A 5343-nucleotide genomic window follows, 5' to 3' on the forward strand; every position below is an offset into this window, starting at 1 on the left:
ATTTTGGTTTTGCACCTAGCAAATAAGTTTAAAAGGAATTTAAGTAAAAATTCTACTTTGAAAAATGAGTAGATGGTTTGAACTGCTAGCTCTTACTATTGAAATCAAATATAATTATTTTAGCTGAAAATATAATACATGAAAGCACAAAATTATAATGGATCAATCCGGCTGGACGGTATAGGTGAAATTTGCACTGCTTTTATAAAAAGAAAATTACACAAAATGATCTCTTTTAATCTCTGTTTAGGACATGTCATGGTAACAATATCATCAATCTGTCCGTTTTAGAATGCTATTACAAGTTATTTGCCTAATGGATAAATGTGTAATTAAATTTTTTTTTCTTTTTGAGTTATAAAAGTCCTTCCATCTTTTTGTAAACAAATGCATGTACCGTATTAGTTAAAAGAAATTAAAAATGGAAAAAAGAATTGTTTCGGACAACTATTTGGGGCCCCCCGGGCCCTTGGGTACCACTGGAATCAACAAATAAAAAAAAAAAAAAAAAAATATATATATATATATATATATAATCATGCCTGAAAGAAATAAGAAAAGGAAGAAAATAACAAATTTATATTTAACAAAAATTCTGTAACTTGTACGGGCTACTAGCTATTCACTTGAAAACCACTGGCATTGGGGATGGAGAGAATTTTGTTGTAAGAGTTTGAATTGACTCGCTTTGCGAAATTGTAGCTTGAAATGTTCGTGATTGTTCCAACCTCCTTTTGCTGTAAAAATTATTCCAACTTTAATACTGTGTCATGTCTTTTTTCTATTTATTTATAAGAAAAAGAAAACAAATTAGTTGTCGTTTTTCCAAGTCAATGGGTGGTCCCATGTGGAAATATTGTCATTTCATGGGTGGCCGTAATTAATTGGCACTCTCCTTGTTCTCTCTCTCTCTCTCTCTCTCTCTCTCTCTGTGTCAGATATAAAATTGCATTTCAGCATACGTCACATCTCGCCTTTAAAGCAATGAAATTATGAATGAATGATTCAGCTCAGACTTTGTCATACAAATAAGATAATAACTCTGAGTCGGTGTCAGACACACAAAGAGAAACTTTCTTTCTGATAACTTTCTAAATGCCCCCCCCCATCTCTTTAAAAATATTGCAATAGCCGCAGGAGTGTGTTCGTCCATTTCATTCACATCCTTATATGGTTGCCTCTACAAAATTTTGAAATTTCTAATTGCTTTCCTTGTTCTACTAGACTTGCGTGTTTAGTACCCTATTTATAAGATTCTTTACAAAGTCATAGAAACCCAGCTATGTTTTAATTTTCTATTTTCTTGTATTGTTATACATGGTTTGTGACAATTCTACAATTGAAAATTCTATAATTGCAGTTATTGAGCCTTGCTTGGAGTGTTGCAGGGCACAACTGCTTGGAAATATAGGCACCTCGTCCTCTTTAATTGGGGTGAGCAAACAATTCAATCCAATTCTTTGTTATGCAATAATAATATTGTATATGCATATTAATTGGGGTGTGTAAGCAATCCTATCTAAATGACCTTTAGCAATAAAATGGCATGTCTATAAAATTTGAGTAACCTTTTTAATATAAATAATTGACGTGATAAGTACACGTTAAAAGTAAGTTTAACAGTTTTCTCAAATATATTAATATCTATCTAAAACTCCAAAATAACTTATCGTTTTTTCAGAAGCTCTTCCAAAAGTCATATTGTAGGTGTGGATTCTCTTAGAAGAGCTTCTAGCTAAAAGCTCTTTTAAGTATTTATCCAAGCACCTCTAAAAGCTGTTTTACCCTCCTGATAGTCAAAAACTAGCTTTTGAAACCTATGCTAAGCAGATGCAAATACCATTTAGAGTTTGAACTTCACCACCCTCCAAAATTTGCCAATCAAGAAGCTTTGGCAACTAGACAACCAAGGAAATAAAAAATGCCCTTGAACTTGATCAAACAAAAGGCCAAGTTAAAATGATTTGGAGTATCCAAGATTTCTGGTTTTCAGTTACTCTTACTCATTTCATCTTCATAGAAATTTATCTTTCTGCCGACATTAGTGTAATCAAACATTTTTTGTATAGATTAAATCAAGCAACAATATCCATGCTTCCAACTCCTTAATTCTAAACTCTGCATTTAATCCAAGAGGTACATGTATCTTTTTAATCATTTATTATGTCTCCACTTTGAAAGCAAGAAAGAGAAGCCCTGTAAAGGTAATATCTCCCGCAGTTAAGACACCTCTTTGTAGTCTATACTCATAAGCATTAATTCCTAGAGAATGAAAAAGTGGACTACACACAGCTAAGAGATTCTAGGGGTTCCTATGTCCCTTCAATGGCTTGAGCTTTTTGACGCAGTTTTGATCTCTGAACAGTGACGGAGGCAGAATTTTTATTTACTGGGAGTTTAAATTTTTCTTTAAGTATTTTTGAATTTTTCAGTTTTAGAGGGGTCATTTAATTTAATGTAAATTTGAGTTTATGAATTTTTCTCAATTATTGTGGGGCTAATTAAAATATATGAAGATTTAAAAGGTGATAAAATGGTTTTTCTTCGTTGTGGGGTTATTTGTTAAAATAACAAGAATTAGGTAAATTTTTGAATAAAAGAACAAAAAAATGTGAAGCCCCCACTCGTTGCAACGTAGCTTCGTCCATGTCTCTAGACAATACAATTGTGTGCCAAAGTACAAGGATATACTAATTCAAAATAGAGTTAAACACCACCAGTGTTATTGGGGAAATCTAGAGGAATGCTCCTTCAGTGAGAAAGCATAGAGATTCATGTCTTGTTAAACACTTTGGCCATGTTTGGTAGTTTGTATTGTATTGTATTGTGTTGTGTTATCATAATACAATACGGTATTTAATGTCATGACGTATTGTATAAGAGGTTAAAATGTAAAATTTTAATAACTTTAGGGTAAAAATGTAATTTTTTAAAAAGTTTGGGGTCAAAATATAAATTTTAAAAGTTGGGGTCAAAATGAAATTTTTAAACAATTTTGGGATCAAAGTGTAATTTTATAAAAGTTTTGGAGTCAAAATGTAATTTTGCAAAAGCTTTGGAGTCAATTAATTTTTAAAAAAATAAATTTGCATTGTGTCACATTAATTTTTCACTAATTATAAGCTCTAACATGACCCTATGTCGGCCTAAGCTCAACCCTTAATCGTGTCCAACCCTGATATGAACCATCGATCCACTATAAAATAATACAATATAATACACCAAAATGAGCCGTATTCAATAATACGACATAGACCGTATTAATTTATCATCTGTATTAGTTTATATAATACGATGGTCACACTAAACATTATATTATTGTATTATTATACAATACGTTATTCTAATTACCTTTTAAGATTTATACCCTATTAACTTAAGGCGGACAAATTCTAAAACAAGTGTTCAAAACTAAAAAGGTGATTTAAGGAGGGCATATTCTCTGTTTTTCTCAATTATTAGTAGACTACAAACTGAAGAAATTTAAGACCTTATTCATAATGACTCAAGTGATATTGCTACAGTATGTTTTCTCACAAAATTTAAATTCAACTTTATTATTATAGGAAATCTAGAGGAATATTACTTTAGTCAGCATAAGGTATTTTGCCTTTTTCTTAAACGTCATAAGATTTTTTTTTTTTTATCATGTACTCTATTGTTTAATATATATTAACTTAAAAGAGAGAACGTATATCAAAAAGAAAAAAAAAGAGAAGGGAAATTTTGGCTACCATTTTTAATAAATAGTCGATCTTTTTATTTTTTACACAAATGGTTAAATGTTTTTAGGAAAATGATCGTTTTTCTACAGTAGTTAATTAATGATAAATCGTTTATTATCTATTTACCAATGTTTTATTACTGATAAATTTATAATTTATTGATCGAAATTAATTAATTATTAATTTATATTTGATTAATCATTAACTGATATTGATTAATCAATGATAAATCATCAAATTAATCAATGATTAACCATCAAATTAATTAATGATAAATTAATGTTGATTAAAAATCGTTTATTTTCTAGTTATATAAGACTCTGGCCATTTATTAAAAAATCCCTAAAAAATGGTTATTTACTCCCAAATACCAAGAAAAATTGTATAAGAAAAACACATGATTAAAGAGGTTCATTATAAGACGTAAACTAAAAAGGTGAATTATCAATTATGAGGGACACGTTTCCTAATTTTCTCTCTATTTTATTTAAACACCTTCTTCTTGGGCCTATCGAAAATGATCCACGTCATCTTAGGAGAAAGAGAGAAATATGTCAAGATTTAAGATGAATTAAAATTAATAGGCCAATAGTTTACATAAGTTAATAAATAGGTCAAATTACTATTTTTGTCCATAACTTGTCTGGTTATGAACCATAATTCGATAAGTTATTGTCCATAAATTACGGTTTTTGTCTGGCTATGAACCATAACTTGACAAGTTTGTCCATAACTTATTTGGTTATGAATCATAACTTGACAAGTTATGGCCTATTAATTTCTATAACTAAAAGTTGACCTATATACTTCCTTAATCTTTTCATATTGACATATTTTCTACTATTTCCGCATCATCTTTTAATAATTGGGTCAACTGTTTTTTTCTTGGCCCATCTTTATCTTACATAACATATAATAATCTTTGCTATTCTCTTCTTTCTTCTTCTTCTTATTCTTCTTCTTCTACTTCTTCTTCTTTCAAAGGCTCTTCTTTCTAATTTCTCTATATTGGACGTAAGATCTATATGTGTGAAAAATAACATAAACATAGAGAAAACTCTCTCAACTAATTCTTTTAAACTAAATGGAATTCACAAAAGTTTTGCAAACCATTATAGTAGAAGCACAGAAGATGGGGAATTATGCGTGATGGCATAATGTGGTTCCAAATTAAAAGTTTTGTCTACTTCCAATATTGTGTGGTGTAATGATTATAACTTTTCACCCCCACACACACTTAAATCACCTTCTTTGTAGTAACTAAAATGTCTTAAGCACCATAATGGTCTTTTCCAAAAAGATAAAACAAGATGAAAAAGCAACAAATTGTCGTTGGCCGACATGTTGTCGTATTGATTGGTAGATATCAATCTAAGCAGAATTGGCATACTTGATTGTTGGTCCATGGGCTGCCACTCACGTGTGTTTGCCGGATCCACTTGAAAATGGTGTTTTTATTTATTTATTTATTTTATTATTATTATTATTATTATTATTACTATTACTATTATTCTTATTGTTATTATTATTCTCATTATTATTCTTATTCTTATTACTATTATTATTATTCTTATTGTTATTATTATTGTTATTATTATTATTATTATTATTATTATTA

The sequence above is a fragment of the Morus notabilis genome, unplaced genomic scaffold, assembly GCF_000414095.1.
Source record: "Morus notabilis unplaced genomic scaffold, ASM41409v2 Scaffold332, whole genome shotgun sequence".
Lineage (NCBI taxonomy): Eukaryota > Viridiplantae > Streptophyta > Magnoliopsida > Rosales > Moraceae > Morus > Morus notabilis.